This window comes from Vulpes lagopus, chromosome 7, assembly GCF_018345385.1.
Source record: "Vulpes lagopus strain Blue_001 chromosome 7, ASM1834538v1, whole genome shotgun sequence".
Lineage (NCBI taxonomy): Eukaryota > Metazoa > Chordata > Mammalia > Carnivora > Canidae > Vulpes > Vulpes lagopus.
Genome location: NC_054830.1, coordinates 85,854,479 through 85,875,862, shown reverse-complemented (window position 1 = coordinate 85,875,862; position 21,384 = coordinate 85,854,479). Strand labels below are relative to the sequence as shown.

Here is a 21,384-nt window from a genome sequence, read left to right as displayed (position 1 = left end):
AATTCTTACTTTAAGAGAAACTATGTCAAAAATCCCAAAGAATGATATCATCAATACTGGTCTTGAGTTTTTATTTTAAAATACTTTTTTTTTCTCAAATTAAATACAAAAAATACAAAAGAGGATATGCATGTATTTGTGACCTACAAATTCCTACGAGATATTTTCAGCAACTGATGTTAAGGAAGGGATTAACACCTTAATCATGATAAAGGATTTTCATTTTTCAAATTTCTCAATACCTTTACAATTATGAAGACATTCAGATGGGATAACAGCATGATTTTTTTTTAATCCTTACTAGTGATCTCAAACAGAACTGTCAAACCATTATGTGCTAAAAAGTGCTCACAGTGCATTACTCTGTTATTTGACCTATTTTTTTTTTCTTATTACATTTTGTGGCTCTTCTACAGTTAAGATATAGAAAGAGATTTAGATTGGGATAGTGAGGAAGAAGCAGCATAAAAGTTAAGTAACGATATATGATAAGGCTTGATGTATACAAATACTTGGAATTTTTTTGTTATGTTTACATACAAAGTAGGAATGCTTAAATTCTTAATATTAATGATGAGAATCAAAATATGCATAATGAGGATTCTGTTCACATTCATTTGGTAAAAAACAATCAGCAGCTATATCTAAACCAACTCCAGACCAACTCTAAACCAATTCCAGACCAAGGAATATGTGTTCTGGATGCATAAAGGGGTTAATTATAAGGTGTGTGTGTGTGAGCTTTAATCTTCATTAGTTTTAACATCTTTAAAAGTTGTTTCTTGTTGTTAAGCTTATCTGATTACTTTATAATTCAGTTGTTCGCCAGAAATCGAAATCTTTGACTCTGGTTAGAAAAACTTCTGTTAAAATAAAGTTCAAAAAAAGCTATAGTTTTATAAGGAAAAGAGACACTGGTAGACTTTATTAGAAAAACAACAAAGTACTACATTCTAGTAGCTAATTAAAACGTACAAAAATAGAATCCTATTAGACAAAATAAGTATTTTGTTCTACAAAGACAGATAGCAAAGCAGAAAAAGGTATGAACTCAACATGAATAAAATTAATATTAAGACCAATCAATTTCTTTCATGGTTCAGTCCTTTATTCAATACAAATAAGTTTACACAATATTTCTATTAATATCATTCAGGGGTAAAAATTCAGTGAAATCATTAGGAAACTAATCTTTCACCACCTGAAAAGAATGCTTACAATAAAGCCTTAAGTTCATACCCTTTTTTTAATGACAAGTCAGCAGTCAGAACAAAAGCTACATGTGAGAATTCTGAAGGAAGGTACTTTGACAATGGTATTGTTATGTCTTGAGACAAGTCTTGTGAAAAGTCAGTGATTTGAGTGGACAAAATAAGTCGCAAAAATATGATAGTGATGCTGATGAGGATATTCATAACTTGAGTGCATATAATGTGTTTGCTTGTCATTTTATTTAAACCAGGCAAATAATCCTCTGAAGAGGGCAGCATACATATCATTATCACTTAATGAATGATGAGACTGAAACTTAGAGAAGTTAAGCTCTTTGCAGATGGTGAAATGGAGCTATATTATTGCGGAAAAACAATGAGTTCTCCACTGCGTGGGAATACAGGGACTTTCCTATTTGGCCTGAACTTCTTTTTCTATAAAATAGTGATAACAATAACTATCATCAAGGCTTTTTGAGTGTATTAATGAGATACTGTACATATAGGGCTTGATATATGGTTAATAATACTACTAATAGGGGATCTCTGGATGGCTCAGTGGTTTGGCACCTACCTTCGGCCCAGGGCATGATCCTGGAGACCCAGGATCGAGTCCTGCATCGGGCTGGGCTCCCTGCATGGAGCCTACTTCTCCCTCTGCTTCTGTCTCTGCCTCTCTCTCTCTCTCTCTCTCTGTCTCTCATGAATAAATAAATGAAATATTTAAAACATAATACTATTTTTATTATTATCACATAACTAATCAGTTATATTTAAACACATTGTATTGGTCAGCTGGGGCTGCTGTAACAAAATACCAGAGTTGAGGTGGCTTAATAGAAATTCATTTTCTTATAGTTCTGGAAGCTAGAAATCCAAGACCAAGGTTCTGACAGATTTGGTTTCTGATAAGAGCTTGTTTTCCTAGCTTACAGACTGGCACCTTTTCTCCCTGTGTCCTCACATAGCATTTCTTTGTGGATACATACTCCTGGTGTCTCTTCTTTTAAGAACACCATTCCTATTGGATTAGGACCCTATCCTTGTGACTTCCATTAACCTTAGTTACTTCTTTAAGGATCTATCTGTAAATATGGTCACATTGAGAATTAGAGCTTCAACTTATGAATTTGGAAGGAATGTGTTCAGTCCATAACATTCTGTTTTCTAGCCCCCCAAATTCATATCCTTCTGGAGCACAATACATTCATTCCATCCCAACAGCTCCCAAAGTCTTAACCCATCACAGATCTCAGGAAGAAATTAAACCACCAAATAGGAACTGTTTAATAGCAGGACACTGTGATCTGTCATATTTATTTAAGGCCAACTTATATTTAAAGTCAACAAACTTTTTTTTCATTATTTTCCTTTACTTATCTAATTTCAACAAATTTCATCTATGTAGCTGTATATTCCTTTCACAGTTGCCTGGGAACACATGTGGTGCAGAAAGAGTGACCATGCAGTGAGTAAGGAGGAGTGCCTTATGGTCTGCAGTTAGAAGGCTAGACTCTAAGATGCTGAGAGTGAAGAAATAGTCATTCACTCTTCCCTTTGCTGGGTCCTCTCTCAAAGACCAACTACTCCATTTGCCATGGAGATTGATGTCATTTTTCACAAACTGGCTTCCCCAGACACCAACATCCTATTATAAAGCCTTTATTTTCCAGACATGCAAAAGGACTTCCCACTACTGCTTATGCCATGTTCCTTCATTCCCCTGGGCTGCATTGCTTTTTCATATAATTGACTATGGGTTTAATGTTCTCTAAATGTCTCTTCTCTGCCTGAAAAGACCCATACTTTCAGCCCCAGATTAAATGGTATCTCCTTTACATAGTCTTCTCTGATATCTTTAGGCAAAGGTAATTACTTCCCCAACTATACCTTCATAGAATTGCAACTGTGGTAACATAAGTAGTTATTAGTTTATAGATTTGCTTCTCTCACTCACATGTGAGTTCTTGAGAGCAAAGGTTCTATCTTATTAATTTCTCTATCTTCAAGGCTAAATACAGTACCCGGTATATAGAAGATACTTAATAAATGTGTGTTGGATAATGAATGAATGACTGCAGTACATTTCTATCCCTACCTTTTTGAATTCTGAGCTAAAAGCTGGTATTTATCTTTATTAAGACCTGTAGTCCTCTACAACCCATCTAGATTCAGAAATAGAATAATAAATAGACCTTCTACTTTAGTCATTTTAAGAATTAAGCTTTATTAATGGGGCCCAGCATTCTTTGTGCCTGTGTTTCAGCTGTCAACAGTTTATAAAAGTCAACATTCTTCACTCTGCATAAGTAAATCAGTAAGGATTATAAAAATCATTAATGAAGTACTGTGTTACACTTTATAATTTCTCCATTCCTTTGTGTCTGCCTATACTTTTGGCCATCTTCTTCCACTCTATACAATTACTGATGACTGCAGTTTCAAAATCTTACATGATTCTGGTTAGCTATATGCCCAAACTATGTTTTGTCCTTCCTAAATATGTAAGTAGACTATTTTTCACAGTCTCCACTGTATTGGTGAGTTCTGGCTAATGGAACCTGAGTAAAAGCTTGATCTACCACTTCTGAGACTGGTCCACAAAAAAACCCCTGTGTGTTTTCTTTATGTCTTTTCCCCTTCTACCAGCTAAATGAAACAAAATATGGTGATTTTGAAAGTCATATTTTGAAAACAGCAAGCCACAAGACAGAAGGGCCCAGATCTTTGAATATCTACTTAAATAAGAGTTGATCATGTACCAGCCACCTTATTTTTTTACTTAAATGACTAAGAAATAAGATTCTATTGTGCTTAAGCTATTAAATATCTTAGGGTTTGTTTGTCATTGAAGCTAGTATTATCTTATCTAACAGTTGTTTTATTTTGGTTATATGCCATGACATTTAACAAGATTGCAGTGGCTAATGAAATCATAAAACAGGCCCTAAAACTTTGTATGTGTACATGTGCAAGAAATAGGAATAAGGAAGGCGGTTTGTAAAACTCTGGCCAGTGACTGCTATAACTATGAAGGATTGCTGACAGACCCTCCATTACTGCAGATTGCCTCTATTTAACAGGCAGTTCTCAATGCAGCCTGTGCTCCTGCTGTTTGCAAAACTTACTTTGAATATACAATGCCAATTATAGGGACTGCACATGTCAAAATTTTGACAGGTGTCTAGAGAGTTATGCAATTAATTTTATTTATGCACTTCCTGCTTTAAATGTCCCTGAAAAGAAGAAAATTGACTAATGCATCCTAAAAGGAACACTCCTATCTACATCTTCACCCCAAATTACCACCACTCTTCCTCTCCACATATAAGAGAAAGAGGGAGAGGGTGGGAGGAGAAAAGAAAGTGAAAAAAAATACAGCTGAAGGGAAATAAGCTGATTCAGTAGTGGAGTTTAATATGGGATATAAAGTGGCAAAATTCTCTTGAAAATTTTCAGGCTAGTCATTAGCTGCAAAAGCTATTAAAAAAAAAAAAAAAAGATTGTGACCAATGCCAGAGAGGGCTGAGAGGCCTGACACTTCTTTTGAATTCTAAGACAGCAGGGAATTTATTAGCATCTAGATATACAGATTTAATTATGCTGCAATCACAATTTTACTGTCATTCTTCAAAACTGAGAAGAAACAGGATCTCCTCATATTCCTTTCTCAGTGATTGTGTGATATAGCTCGGAGCGATATATAATGACAATACAAGTACCTCCTTGGCATTTACATGATAATGATACTATGCAGTTAAATTATCTAATACTGTGTGATAAACCCAGTCAAGTTAAAGTTCACTAAATCAGAAAGTAAATCTTCAAAATTAGACAAATACTTATACATATGATAGTATAATTGCTCTCATGTTCTCAAGAAAAATCTAAACCTCTTATATTGCTTTTTACAGTAGGATAAACTCATTTATTTCACTCATTTATTCACTCACTTGATACATAGGTCCCGAAACCTTTTATATGCATCACATTTTAAAACTCAGATAAATTAGTGACCTATGTATTACCTATTAATTTCTTCAATGAAAAAAAAATGAAGGTAAATTAACAGAATAATAGCATTGTAAAACACTTGGGTGATATTTATCTTCTAAGAGTTGATATTAATGTTTGAATTATCCAAAAAGCAAATATCCTATAACATCAAGAAAAAGCCTGAAAATGCTTAGAGGTAGAGAGCGATGAAGATCTGGGGATATGTCTCCTCCTACCCTCCCTCAGCAGCTGCCCCAGAAAAGCAACTACACTTAGGAGGAGGTCTTCAAATATATTTTCTTTGAAATAATTTTGAAAACACACACACACACACACACACACATAAACACACATTTGTAAAGTTGACATCAAATACAACTTTAGCATATGTTTGTATAGTTCTAGAGCATGTAATTTTTGGGCTATTACATACTTGATATATGCTATAAATATATATTCCTTAAAACCTTAAAACTTTGGGTTTATAACTATTTGAAACTTCCATCTTCAAGAGGGAGTCTGAAAGAAGGTAAGGTGGATCAAGAAGGCTGACCAAGAAGGCTGATCAAGTGGCAGACAACAGGTAGGTTAAGACAATAACATTGACAAAGTTTTGCCACCTGAAAGAAATCAGGTGTTCCTCCTTTATTTGTTCCCTTTACTACTTACTTTTGCTTTCCTGGAACTGTCCCTCTGGAGGCCACACTCTATTCTTGGATCTTCCCTTGGTTGATTATCATTGAGGTGTTTATTCCCAGGAGGGTATAGCCTGGGAGGTAATGCCTAGAGTGAGAAGCTTGCCTTTGTTTTGCAAAGTGAAAGAGGAGCATTTGTGAAGGGGTGGTGGAAAGCAGAACTGGCAGACCAGAAGTGGAATCTCATTTGGACCACTTTTAGGAAAGAGTCCATATGGAAGCTCAAGATTTGGAAGTTGTTTCCTTGAAAAACATCTGAATTTGTATATCATCTCTGCCACATAAGTTATAGTATAACTATAACTGAGAAGCAAGTGCTGAGAAGCAAAGGGAATAGTGATGGGGGATGGGGGTGGGGTACCAACTTGTGGATAGCATTCAATTACAAAAATAGCCAAAATTCAAAGAACTATGCAGCAAGAATGCTGATCCCATGGGCTAGCACTTCAGAATACCTGAGTGTGGATCCTTGCCCTTCTTCTGCCATTAACTAGCTGTGCCATCCTGGAATACATCATTTAATCTGTCTGAGACTGTTGCCTCATACTTCTACATCCAAATGAAGTAGAATTTCCATGAAACAATTTTTTTTTACCTTCACCCCTTCTTCCTCCTCCAGTAATACTGAGTATTTTTCTGCCTTGCTCTCTACCCCTAAGACTTAAATCTTATACTATTACACTTACAAAGTATTTTGGTTTTTTGTTTGTTTGTTTGTTTGTTTTTGTGGGGGCTTTTTTTTTTTTTTACTAATTTTATTGATCTTTCCTCTTAGAGAGTGAGCAACTGACTTCTCCTTCACTTGGCCTGAAACATAATGCATGAAAGAAGAGCTAAGTAAATGTTTGCCAAGTGAATAACTAAAGTACAGTCATTCTACCTATACTTCAGTGGTTTAAGGGAATTAAATGAGATACTGTATGTAGAACATGGAGTTGAAAGTACCAGCAAGTATGATCAAAAATAGAAGAAGCATCAAGGGAGTGATAAAGAAAATAATAATATACCACCATAGTAGTACACAACCAACCATGAGATATTTTAAGTATGAGGCACATATTAAGCATACAGTCTGCTAGTAAGAAGGCACACAAACTACAGTATTCAGGGGCAAAGAGCCAAGGGATCTCAGGCAGGGTTCTTGACTGTAAATACAACCAGTGGTTGTAGGGAGCACATAGGGAGCATTCTCTGTAGCAGAAATGTAACTAAAGAATAACTCAAGACTACATTATGGAGCTGAGAGAACACTGCATCCATAGGACACTAATACTACTATGGAAATAACTATAGATTTAAAATGTTCTCTAAAATAAAGGAGACAAATGTGAAGAAATAAAATTTAGTTTTGTCCTCTATGCAAATGAGGATAAACCAGATGAGGGGTTGGATAAAGGCAAAGGGCAATGAAGAAAATCTTACAGTTGTGTGGATTTGAACACTATTATCTAGGTATCAGAAATCAAAAAGTCCACTTCATGGTGTCTGTATTTGGGTAGCCTGATATATTTTTTTAAAAGTTTACTCTGAATATTTCTAAGCAGGGCCAGGACCTGAAGCTCTACTCAAATTCATTATTCCTATGGTCTCATATTTGCCTTCTTGACACTGAATGCATGAAAGATAGATGCCATAGCAAGGAAAGTTCAAAAAGTAACAATTATGTATTGTCCTGGAAGAAGTTCAACTGATAGAAAAACAAGGCTGGAGAAAGGTGGTCAGGAGAACAGTATAAGGAATAAGATGGGCAAGGTGAGATGGTTTAAAGTCTAGAAATACAATATCTGGGTAACCACTAGAGTGTTCTTTATTAAATATAGGGCCCTGTGCTTCTTTTAAGGCTATGATTGACTTCCCAAAGGAATCACAGTGTGTCAAGCATTCAATGGGTAACACATTTACAAAAAAGAATACATCAATTCATTAGGATATATATATATACCACCATGTATAATGGCTCAATGGCAATGGCTAAACAAGTGAAGCTTATTTATCTTACATACAACATTCAGCAGAGAAGCAATTCTAGACTGTTCTACTCTATAAATTAAGCCAGGAAACCTTCAGATAGTTGTCCTGGTCTGCATGATACAAGATATTCAGCAGAGCATCCAATTATGCATTCATTTTCCAAGTTATTAGAGGAAGAAAGAGGAGAAGATACATATCTGCCTCGTAAGGACATGACCAGGAAGTGGCACAAATTATTGTACTTCATATTATATTGGCTAGAACTTTGACACACAGACAAACCTGATACAAAGGAGACTAGAAACTTCATTCATATGAATACCATATGTCCAGCTATTGAACTTAGAAAAAAAAAAATCTCTCATAGTCACTTTAACTGAGAAAGGATATTCAAACACTCAGCAGAATTGATGAAAATCAGGAAGCACATTGGTGAAAAACAACAAGAATTTGCAGAAGATATGGGAGACTTTTTTTTCAGAAAATTTTTGAGTAATTTACAGAGCAGATGAAATAAGCCTACTCTACTGATGCCTTTCAAAATCTAACTAAGCAGGTGAGGGTGAATTAAGTGTTCATAAGCTTAAACAAACAAATACAGGCTGTTCCCATACGTGCTTATGCTGTTGGCTGCCATAAAACAAAAACCTTTCATGATTGAAAAATTGAATTATTTTAGGATTAATGAAGCAGGTGTATGGGATGCACACCTATATGGTACCAAAACTGAGTCCTGGCCCTATCATTTCCTAACTTCATAAACTGATGAGACAGTAACTTCTATACATCTATTTTTATTAATCTGTAGAATGGTATTATTAAATACTGAGAAGGACTAGAATTAAGATTTGATAAACTAACGCATATGAAAGCTACTGGTTATTAGAAGGTTTCCAATAAGCAGTAGCCAAATCAGAACCCCAGTTATTATTAACTAAGATACTATTTTGTTTATTTAACCCTTATTTGTTCTATCAACTTCTTATATGTCCATGGAATCAGAATCTTTACGAAGTCATCTATTGGCAAATAAGTGCAGAGAATTATTATTGAAGCTCAACTCTTTCTTAGCTATTGTCTTAACTGTTACTTAGTGAAATTGTTCATTTTGACCTACAACAATAATACTTCAGAATTAAGATTATGTAAAACTTAAAGTTTCAAGAAAGAAAAATAATAAGTCTTAGTTAATGGTATATGTCAGGATTGTTCTTGGCCTAAATAATAATGTATAAAATATGGGTTCTTCAGACCCAACCCAGACTGTTCCATGAAAATAAGATCCTGACAACAGTATCCTGTACCTTATATATTTAATTAGCTCTCCAGTTATTGTGAACACTTTAAAGCTTGAGAACTATTGGCCTAGAAATGCAAGTATGAAAAATGTTATGATAAAGGCACACAACCAAACACGTGATACGAACAAACCTTAAGATAAAAGTCTGTTTTCCTTGGCCTCAAAATTAGCAAATAAAATGCTTAGTGTCTAGGCACTTAAGTTCAGAGTGAGGCTTCCTCCTGAGTCACTTCAATCCTTTGAATCAATTCTGTCCTTACTCTGGAAGATCCTAAAAAGTTGTTGATGAATGTTTGGGATGCTCACATGTTAATCAAACCTCCTAGCAGGTCTACATATATAGCTACCTTGTAAGTTCATCAGCAATGTTCCAAGTAGTAGTTAATGTACACATATTCTTTGTAATCCTTAAATGTCTGCAATGTAACTGTTATGATTCTCTCATTATGAGGAGAATACTGAGATTAAAAGAGGATAACTCACTATCTTACAGTTAGAAAGCAGGAAGCCAATATAGGGTTATTTCAGAGAAAAAAGCAAAGAGAAACAGGCCATAAGCGACAAAAATACTATCTGTAAGAACAACAAAAACTTTTTAACCCAGTCCAAAGCTGGATGTAAAATAGAAAGTTGAGATTGTTTGCTTAGGAGTTTCTGTCTAAATGCAAAACTCCTGAATGGAGAAGTAATGCAGTATAGGAAGGACATGGACAATTTTGCAGGTGTTTTCAGAAAGCAAACTAACCAAGAATAGTTTAAGATTGGCTTAGAATACCTTTCCATGGTGCTCTGGAGGGAGGCTTGGTCTATTTATGCTGGAGATTCTAGCCTCATATCTTCATTGCATTCTTTAATTTTATAGGCTTTTACTGCACCATCAAAAAGTGAAAACACATTGGGACTTGAGGATGGTTGAAGGCTACTTCTCAGAATATCACATTAAAAATTGGCTTTTTTTTCCCATTTCACAACACAGAGTTAAAATGTAATCTTCAAATGCAGGCATGGTACCTGCTCCCACAGAAATGCTACTAATTATTACCAATAGAGAAGCAAGACTAAGTAAGCTCAAAGGCCACCTAGAGAATGCTTTATAGCCTCCCAAGGTGTCAGTCACTGTTGAATAACCCAAGCAAGTCAGACTTACAGGGACACAGTGGTTATCTGGTTTGCAATCACTAGAGGAAATTCATTTGAAAATGTTCAGGTAGGATAGTTAGATCAACTAATCTAATGGCTCTTTTGAGTCACTAGAACAAAATAGCTTGTGTTCTGCCATTTATAAATGAATGCACCTAAATTATACTGGAATTTTGAAGTTTTCAATCAGCAATCTGAAAATGCCCCAAATAAATGTCTTCTACAAGAATAAAATACACTTGACCCTAAATTTATGTAATGTTGAATGGAGAGAACCTTTCACATAAACATTTATTTAATTACAAATCTTCATGGATAGATAATAACAAAATAATGGCTTATATTTTAATAGCTGTTACATCATTAGCTCTTTGATAAGGCTTATATTATTGAATATATATTTTTGTGCCAGACATAATTGTAGATGCTTTCCATATATTATGTCTTATTTCAGTGGAATCGTATAACAACCTCATGATATAAGTAAAAAAAGGAAATGAAACTCAAGTTATTTGAGTTATATGCCAGTTAGCTATAAAGAAAGAATCAGTACTAGTTCCATTAAACTATGTAATCAGCCATGACAGGGTATTTGTAGAGGGGAAGCTTACCAAGATTTTCATTTTATAGCAAAGGTAAATGGGAAAATTATAGAACATATTTTCCTAAGTCAGTTTTTCTATAACTTGCGATTTCTTTGAAATCATCAATGTAATTACTCAACAACTTACAAAAATCTTCCTATTTTTCAAGAGTAACAAAACTATAAAGGAAATTCCTCCACACTGGCTTCCTATTTGAGAGAAGGCAATTACAACTCTTTTTTAAATTACATTTTAAAACTTGAGGGTATTTTCCTAAACCTATATTAATTCTTTGGCTCCTCACCTGACAAAATGCTAGGGGCAGCATGGCAGGAGAAACAGTAGAGCATACAGTAAAGTCACTCTTGTTCCATTTACTAGTGACATGATCTTAGACAAGGTTTTACTTTCTCTGTACTTTCATTTTCCACATCTGTACTGTGAAGGTAATAATATCTATCCTTGGAGCTGTTGTGTTGAAATACTGACTAACATAAATAATGTGCATATACATAATGAGAAATTAATAATAATAAATTTGAGTTCCTTATTGTATCCCACTTCTCTTAAGAATGATTATTGCATGCAAAATAATACAAAAAAGAGATATTTTTGAATCTCAAATTTGTGCACTGAGTTATAAAACTTTTTAAAATATTTTATTTATACATCATACATATATACACAAGCACACTTCTCATCACATTCTCCAAAGGCCAACATATTAAGAATCATTTTATCTTACCAAAACATGAAGCAATTTCAACGTGGATGTTCCAACTTCATTAGGGATACTTCACATATAAGAGTTCTACATCTTGAAACCATCTCCAACAGATTCCCTATGTGAAATGAAACAAAAACTCTTGGGAACATAGAAGAAAATTTAACTCTTTCCAAAAGTACTCATTTCAAATTCCATCTGACTGCTTTTGCTCTAATTCTGAAAAAAAAAATCACATATGTATTTCCAAGCTGCATATCTACAATTCCATCTGATGTACCTGTCTCTGATGACACTATTCCTTGTATTTTCAGATAATGAATTTCATCCCATTTGTTTTTGTAAGTGAGTGAGTATTTTTAAATAGACATTAGAAAATAATATAGACAGGGATCCCTGGGTGGCGCAACGGTTTGGCGCCTGCCTTTGGCCCAGGGCGTGATCCTGGAGACCCGGGATCGAATCCCACATCAGGCTCCCGGTGCATGGAGCCTGCTTCTTCCTCAGCCTGTGTCTCTGCCTCTCTCTCTCTCTCTCTCTCTCTCTCTCTCTGTGACTATCATAAATAAATTAAAAAAAAAAAAAAAAAAAAGAAAATAATATAGACATTAGAAAATAATAATTAGGCTGTAAGACAATTTCCACATCAAAATGAGTATTTTCAGTCATCTGTTTCAAAATCAATGATCCAACTATCAGTATAAAGCATGTAGATGAAAGAAAGTCTGAGACCCAACAAGTTGTAGCAAGCATTTCAGAGAAAGAAAAATAAATTGAATATCAGGACTTTTTTCTTCTTAGGATGCTTGTAGAGGTCCTTTTAAAAAATGAATGCAAAAAATAAAATCATCATATGATTTTGAAACATATTTATTCACTACCTTTAATCACTTTAATTATTATGAAAAACATAGTTTCATATATATGTTCACTATATATATTCATATTCTAGCCTTGACAATTTTGCAAACTGAGACCTCATTCATAAATTTCCCAGGTATGCTCTCTTGCAAAGATTTAGTAATTTTAATGATTGTTATTCTTAGGTCTCTCTCTCCGTCTTTCTCTTTCCCTCTCTCTTACACACACGCACACAAACCTTAGAAGTCAAATTTATTGCAAAAAATTATACTGCAATCACACAGAATACAATGAAATCACATTTATTCATCAGCCCAAGTCTATTCCTTTAATAGCTATGTTGGTTTCATTACAATAGAATCCTCTACAAAAAAGTTAAATAAAATCTTGGTTATGCAAATCACACTAACGAAAATACTGAAAACCTGATTGTGTGAAACGTCTCAAGCTTAAGGAGGCATGTCAGAGTGATCAATTTTAAATTAGTCACTTTAGAACACATTCTGTTGCTTCACTCTCCTGGCGGCTTCCCGGATTTCTATTTCTGCAAAAACAGTAATTACAATTGTACTGGATGGCACAAATGAGTCTCTCTTCCCGAAAACTAGATATGAAAATGAGTCCACTGGGTTCACCAAATAATATTGACAACTCAAGTCCTCTTAATAGGTTCACTTCAGGTACAGACTTTAAACAAAGTGGGCTGCTCTAATTTCCATCACAAAAGAGTCTAGGTAGGCATTCTGTCCATTTTTAAGCTACTATCTTCTAGCCCCCAAACCAGCTTCTATATTCTGCATTGAGATTTTGGGGCTCAGTCTCTGCACACCACATTTCTCTGTTGCTAGCTGGCTTCCTGTTAGGTTCTGCAATAGAGGGCACTGGAGAGAGATTAACCGGCAGGAGAAAGGGGAAAAAAGACTTATTCCTTCATGTTCATGGCTGTCAAGTACTGTCTTAGGAATCATCTTTATACTGTGTTAGCAGAAATCAGTTTCTGTCTACAGACTTTTGAGCTCTTGCAGAACCAGTTCATTCTGTCATCTCAGAGTTGCCAGCACTGGGCTGCTGGCATCCTCTCCTGAGTTCTTGAGTTTGACTGCCTATAGTTCTCCACTGGAGCTCCCCAAAATCCAATACTGGCTACAGAGCACCACCTCCAAGGGTGGCCCTCAGAATTGCAGGGTCCCTCTCCTAGGCTCCTCATATCCTGATTTTTTCCTTTGATTTCCCAAACCCTAGGGGTGGAGTTGCTTCCTATAGCCACATTCCCATATAACCACAGGGCCTCCTTTTGCCTCTTCATATTCTCCAACAGCTATCCAAACTATTTTTATATTACATTTTTTCTTTATTAAAAAACAGCAGGTATTGGGGTTCCTGGGTGGCTCAGTCAGTTAAGTGTCTGCCTTTGGCTCAGATCATGATCCCAGAATCCTGGGATTGTGCCCCACATCCAGCTCCCTGCTCAATGGGGAATTTGCTTCTCCCTCTCTCTCTTTTTCTGCCCTTCCCCTGGCTCTCTCTCTCTCTCTCAAATACATAGAATCTTAAAAAAAAAAAGTGTTGGGGTACCTGGGTGCCTCAGTCCCTTAAGCATCAGACTCTTGGTTTGGGCTGAGGTAATGATCTTGTGGGTCTTGGCATCGAGTGTCACTACAGGCTCTGTGCTCAGTAAGGAGTCTGCTTGAAGACTGTCTCCCTCTGCCCTGCCCTACTTGTGTGTGTGCATTCTCTCTCTCTCTAAAATCAATATATAAATCTTTAAAAAACAAAACAAAACAAAACAGGTGTAGTTTGTTTTCCTGACTGTAGAAAGTATGTTTTATTTTTAGTTTGTAAGGGGGGTGGAGAAAGGGAAAAGAGAAAGAATGAAGAACCTAACATTCTTTGAGATACTTTCCATTTATAGTATTATTTAATATCCAAAAAGGCCCATAAAACAGGTATAGTTATCACTATTTACATTAATAAAAAGAGTGATAATATTTATTGAGTTGCTACAATATGTTGTATCTTAACATATATATTCATTCATTTAATAACCAAACTTTTTGAAAAGAGGGTACATTAGATCTATTTTATGAATGGAGAATTGAAGCTGAAAACAAATTATATGTCACATTTTAGATATCTAATGAGCCCTAGAACTATAATGTGAACAGTGTGCCTGAACCCCAAGCCAATGGCACAGTTATGCACATCTTCAAATTACTGATAGTTTAATTACATAGTACAAAAATATACATTTGTTAATATTACTACCAATCTCATCAGAAAATTCCTTAAGTATTGAGAAGTTGTCAAGTGTGGGGTGGCATAGGAAATATTTTCAAAAATTTTAATTTTCAATTGTAAGTTCTAATTTGTTAATTAGCAACAAATAGAAATACAAAATGATTGCTTTCCTTGAAGTGACAAGGACACTTTATTTTTGAGAAATATATACCAAATATCCAAGTCTCAATAACTCTGGTTTTACTATAAGTCAAATTTTCATGTTAAAATGATGTTAAGTGAAAAACTGGTTAGTTCAGCTTGCAATTCAACCCATCACACAAGTCCTTTTGCTTGAGACAACACATACTTCGGTTTGCAGCAAAAGTGACTTACGCATACTTCACATGCGAACACACATAATATTAAAAATATATTTTATTCAGAGGGTGTTATGAAAATAATAACCTATACTACTTCATCAAGTATACCATTAGGTGAACTGGCTCCCCCGCTGCCCCTCCCCCCTTATTTTTTAAAGATTTTTATTTATTTGAAAGAGGGAAGGAGAGAGAAAAAGCAAGAGAGCACAAGCAGGGGAAGTGGAAAAGGCAGAGGGAGAACCAGACTCCCCACTGAACAGGGCCACTCCCCCTTTTTAAAGGATTTCTTTATTTATTTGAAAGAGGGAGAGAAAGAGAAAGCAGTGGGTGGGGCAGAAGGAGAATGAAAGAGAGACTCTCCCTCCAGCAGATTCCCCACTGAGCAGGGACCCTGCCATGGGGCTCCATCCCATGACCCTGAGATCATGACATGAGCCAAAAATCAAGAGTTGGACATTTAACTCACTCAGGGGCCTCCTCCCCCTCCCCTTTTTTTTCCTTTAAATACATGACAGTAAAAAAAAAAAAAAAGACTACTATAAAATTTGATGTTACCACCTAGAATTGTGTTCAGATTCCACCAACTTTACCTACCACTGCCTTTGTACCAACAGTGCAATTGTCAGTACACTGAAAAAATAAACAATATCTTTGTTTTCTTTTTTAAACAGTTTTCTCTAAGCAGACCATCTAAAAATTATCTTGGGAAGTTTAGAGTCCAAAATTTTGAGAACCACTTACCAAACAGTGAGGTAGAAACAATAACTGAAGTGTTAGACTACTTCTAAGAATTCAAGTATAGAATCTGTCTTTTAGCCTAGGGTGGACATACCCCTCCCTCTTCATTCTGTGACATCACTATAGTGAGTTATAATGTGTTTAACCTAAAACAACTGGATTAAAATAACTGATCTGGGACAAAGGATATGGTCTTGCCCCAGTATGGAATCCTGATGATGACTGCCTATTAGCACAATTTTTTACCCAAAGCCGGGACTCTGATGACTCCTGCCCAACCAATGTCAGAAATTTTAGGTTAGCTAAGAGAAGAAAACAAGGGAAATTGAAAAAGATAGAGACTGAGAAAAAGAAGACAGAGAGACTGATATAGGACAGGAAATAGAGACAGAGATAGACAAATATACTGAAGGAAGGAGGGAGGTAGGGAAACAGTCGAGAGGTATAATGACAGAGAAAAGGAGGGAAGGAGAGGCAAAGAGAAAGAGAGAGTCAAGAACAAGAGAAGGAGAGTAGAATATTGTATTAGTGTGCCAAAAAGGAAAGAGATTAATCTTTGCTTTGACATAGTTTCCAAACAGTCCCAGTTACCAAGATTTTCTTTTCCTCTCATGAGAGGTTGATTTAATGTGGAGGTATGTAGATGTGTGCTTGTGTGTGTACAATGAAGGATTTTGCCCTTCCCTTCTGCCATGATCTGCCATGACTGACTCTTATTGGAGGTAGTGAGGGGTGCCTTGCACTGAGAGAAGACTGATCCTTGCATCTGCAGTATATGGAGGAGGGGTCCTGGTGCCTGAGATGGATGTATTGTCGATGCTTTAACTTTGTCGTTTGTACTCTCAAGTTGAAAGGCCTAGAGGAACTCAGCTTATATAAACAGAAAGAGACTTTAATATATACTTTTCCCTCTAACCATAATAGTGTGTGACTTCTTGTGTTTGAGATAAAGAAAGCATTAATTCTTCTTAATCTGAACTGTCATTGGTCCTCAACCACACAGTATTCATATCCAGATTCCTAAACACACAGTAAAGATCCACTTGGCATTTAAATACAAAATTAAAAACCAGCTAATTTCTAAAAATACCACTGTTGCGAAATACAAGGAGAGACACAATTATATTCATTGCAAGTGAAAATTAAAGCAATAAATCTAAAAAATGAAATGACCCTCTGTCACTATCAGTGTGTCACTATTAGTGTTCACACTGAATAAGATGAGCAACTGGAGAGTCATGAATATGATCAGGTCTCTGATCAGTCAATGGCAAAACAATGGGAGTTCTGGGCTGCTCTTCTCCACCATGGAAACAAAAGGGGTTTTGGCGTCAGGTACCAGCGGAGGCAGCACAAGCTGTATGGGGCTCTATGTAACATAGGGTGTAGGGGGAGAAAAATGTGCTGGGAGCCAGAAAGGGCTGCCAGTACCAGCTGTTATGATACCAAACAGGAAGACGAGCTGTCCATGCATTCCTGCCAACTCTGGTGAGTTTTTAATACTTTCAGACTGGACTCTGACTTTCATTCAAGTAAAATGATAGGCTTTTGTCTTGACAGTAGCTTTGTTTCCTTCTCTGTTAAAGTGGTATAATCACAATGGTATTTCCCAAACTATTCAGCATAAGGATTGTGCACCAGAGGATATTAAAGCAAGTCATGTAGTGAAATTTGGGAAATGCTACATATTTTGTGGGGTTTTTTTTTAATTTTGTTTTTGTTTTGTTTTGTTTTGTTTTGTTAAGAATCACAATCCCCTTGACAGAGCAACAGTTATGGGAATCTGACTATAATTAAAAAAAAAAAATAACTAAATTGTTTGACCACAGAATCCCCTCCCTTTTTTTCTCACCACATTGTTATCTCTTGGATAATAGCATTACCTTGGAACACAGTTTAAGAAATGCTGAACTTGGTGCTCTCTAAAACTCCTTATGACTCCAGGATTCTGTAATTCCAAGTAGAAGAGCTGTTTAATAAAGTAAGACCAAGTGGCAACATGGGGAATTGTCTCCTACAATAGCTCTAGCTGCCTCTGTTTCCCAGGTGTTTGGAGTAAGCATATTGAGTAGCATGATGGTTGAGAGCCATGGAGAATGGCCTGTGACTCAGATTCTGGATGTAGTAAGCATCCCATTAAAATACAGCATGTATGTGTGAAGCATTCCCTAAAAAGGTACTATATACTTACCACCACTTCATTTTTAGGTCAACGAGCACAAGGAGAAATTTTCTTTTGGAAAGATTAGGAAAATAATGGAAGATCACAAGATTTAGCTATCCCCCACTCACCCCCTTGAAATGCAATGCCAAACTGCAATATACAAACTTATGCAAGTGAAATTTGGCAGAATTAGGGAGCTTTACCTTGGAGGAGAACCAGAATGAAAATGCTGTGCCTGAAGTAAACATTAACGTTTTATTTTATGAATATGTTCTTCCTTTTAGCGCAGCATTCCCTAGATTCTCCTAAACTTTATGATTCTTGTTTGACTATCATCTGTCTTTTACAGGTGAGGCTTCACAATTCCAGGTGGTGGTAATAAAACCCATACTTGTAGATCTCCCAATATCCCAATCTGTACAATATAAAATCTGAATTTATACAAGTACAGTGGCTTCCATGTTCAGGATGTGAAACATTTCTTCATGTTTTTGGTGTTTTGATTGTTTATATGACTTTACATGGAAAAAAAAAACACAACCATTATTATAGAGGTGGATCTGGGAAAATAAGATTTACCTAGATTTTAGCATTTACTGGAAAATGCATTCATATATTACTTTGCCCTAGAATTTCCACTTACTGCTACAAATCTAATTTCACCAATTTCAATAGACATAACGGTGATAATGATAATTTATTAGTACTTTTTATGTTCTAGGCAATGCATTAAGTTCTGTCCTTATAGCACCTTAATGTCCATAATAAGCCGATGAGGTTGGTGCTGTTATCATGTCCATTTTATCAATGGAAAAAATAAAATTGAGAGTAATTACATAAATTTTCTCAAAGTCACACTGCTTTTCAGTGGCAGATCTTGTAATCCAATCTAGGTTTGTCTGATTCCAAAGTTTAAATTCTCAATAATGTTCCTCCATTGCTAAACCATTTCTGAGGCAATAGCACACATACAAAAATGACCATACACTAAAGCCCATGTGACTGGAACCTATATGAACTCTCAGCATTTAATTTGTGTTGGCTTCTAGGAACCATGGTTGATCATAAACATTGTCATGAGATCAACATTAGTGCGTACAATGTAGAGCTAAGGAAAATATAAAGATATTGTTTAATGGTGACCCTACAATAAAGAACCAAGCTGTAATTAGGAACAAAAGCATCTATACAGAAGATCCAGGCAAGAAGACAAGAAATGAGTTCAGACGATGAGAGAAAGGAGACACAGTGATAGCAAAGTAGGCTTGAAATGGCATCAGGGGTAGCCTACAAAGATCTGAGGTACCGAAGAAAGTACAGGCATTTTAGAAGCCTACAGCTTCTCCTGTGTGAGAAGAATGTTTTTAAAAATACCAGGCTGTATTTAACAAGACACACAGCCCTCTAGGAATTGGTATCTCCCTTACTATGCAGTACAGTGAGGCCCCTTATTAAACTGCCTATGCTTTAATACTCAGGGAGTTTGAACTGCTAGGAGATGTACTGCAAAAGATGAGAGAGCATGAGTAAAGAGGGAAAAGTGAAGTGAAGGGGAAGAGAAAGGAGAGAAGGAAAAATAGGAGGGAGATTGGCTATAGCAACTAAATCCAAGTGAAGGAAAACTCAACCAATGAAGATGTCAAGATCCAGAGATCATGGGAGGATGAGATCAGAACTACCAACAAAGGGAAAGAGTAGGGACTGGTGCATGAAAGAAAGTTCAGTGGAATCATTTGGAGAATCTTGTGGTAAAGCCTGATGGTTTTTACCACCTAAGCCCCATTACTTTTATAATTGCCCATTGCCCTACTTGCATGCTCTTGTTCATCAGCCCTTTGTGGAGTCTCAAGTCATCAGGGTTTGCTGAGTTGGTTTCTTGCACAGGTTTGAGGAATCACTGGAAGAAATGAGAAACAAACCTATGAGACTGGGGAGTAGAGAAGGTACTGAAAGAGAAAAACAGAAGCAGTCCCAGTATTAGAGGACAGGAAGAAGAAAAGAAGAAAAGCTCCTGCTGGCAAACTATCATATTTTACTGTCACTTGATGTCAGTAAGGTGGATGAAAGAACTGGGAAAGAAACGGGCGGAGGTAAAAAAGACAGAGATCAGAGGTCAGGTTGGATACCATTAAATAACTCAAGTACTGTGGGTAGATGGGAAAACAGGTATAGGTAAATTTAAGAGAGGAAATGAGGACAAAATAAAAGGGAAAAACAGACATATGGGTAATAGAACCAAGGGGGCAAGAATGCTTCAAAAGACAAGGAATTAAATCTCTCATCATCCATATTCTCTCATTTCTCCATCTTTCCCCCTCCTTTTCTCTCTGTTTCATACACCCCCCCACACACACACAAAACAACGAATCCCAAGATTTACCCCTATCATATTTATCTCACCATTTTCTATGCATATATATACATACTATATGTACATATACCCACATATATATGGACAAGTAGTTTACCAGTCTACTTCTGTAAAATTCTGAATAGCAACAAAGGTCCCTATTTACAAATGGTTACTTGATTATGGCAATTTTCAAAGCCTGGAAGACAGTATAAATGTCATCTAGATGTAGTGAAGCATAAAAGACATTTTGGATGTTAGAGCTCAGTCTTTTCATATGCACCAAACCCTAAAATCTGCAATTATGTGGTGGTAATAACCATGTGAATAAATATGGTGTACATCTCAAAGATAATAAAAGAAATGTCCCTCCTAGGATGCTTTCAATGCTAAATTTTGAGTTTGAGACCCCTGAATGTTATAACTTTAATGTTGATATTAAGATATTCAGCATAAGTGAATTTGATTTGTCAAAATACTCAAAAGTAACAGAAATATTCTTTTCAGAGACAAAAAGTACAAAGAAATTCTGTTAGAGAATCTATCCTTGATATGTGCAGAGATCTGACTAAAGTCATATTTGCTTTCAGTTACAAAATTAGAAACAACCTAAATATTCATCAATAAAAGGACTGGTTAAAATGAATCTTGGTATACTGATCCCTTAGAAAATTATATTATTTAGGGGCACCTGCGTGGCTCAGTGGTTGAGCATCTGCCTTCGGCTCAGGTCGTGATCCCAGGGTCCTGGGACTGAGTCCTGCATCAGGCTCCCTGCAGGCAGCCTGCTTCTCCCTCTGCCTGTGTCTCTGCCTCTCTCTGTGCCCCGCATGAATAAATAAATAAAATATTTAAAAAAAAAAATAAAATTAAAAAAAAAAAATAAAATATTTTTAAAAAAGAAAGAAAAAGAAAATTATATTAAAGTGTGTGTGGGGGGATCCCTGGGTGGTGCAGCGGTTTAGCGCCTGCCTTTGGCCCAGGGCGCGATCCTGGAGACCCGGGATTGAGTCCCACGTCGGGCTCCCGGTGCATGGAGCCTGCTTGTCC

At 36.1% G+C, this 21,384-nt stretch overlaps 1 protein-coding gene across 3 annotated transcripts in view; it reads right to left on the bottom strand.

Annotated features, from left to right (window-relative positions):
- Positions 1-21,384, bottom strand: part of LINGO2 (leucine rich repeat and Ig domain containing 2) — a 1,121,960-nt gene that overhangs the window by 889,582 nt on the left and 210,994 nt on the right. For 2 of the 3 annotated variants that reach the window (XM_041760400.1, XM_041760401.1), the window contains exon 2: positions 11,643-11,739. The exons of the other annotated variant lie outside the window; for it this stretch is intronic. The gene's annotated coding sequence lies outside the window, so the exon portion shown is untranslated. The remainder of the gene's footprint in view (positions 1-11,642; positions 11,740-21,384) is intronic. 3 annotated transcript variants of the gene reach the window in all.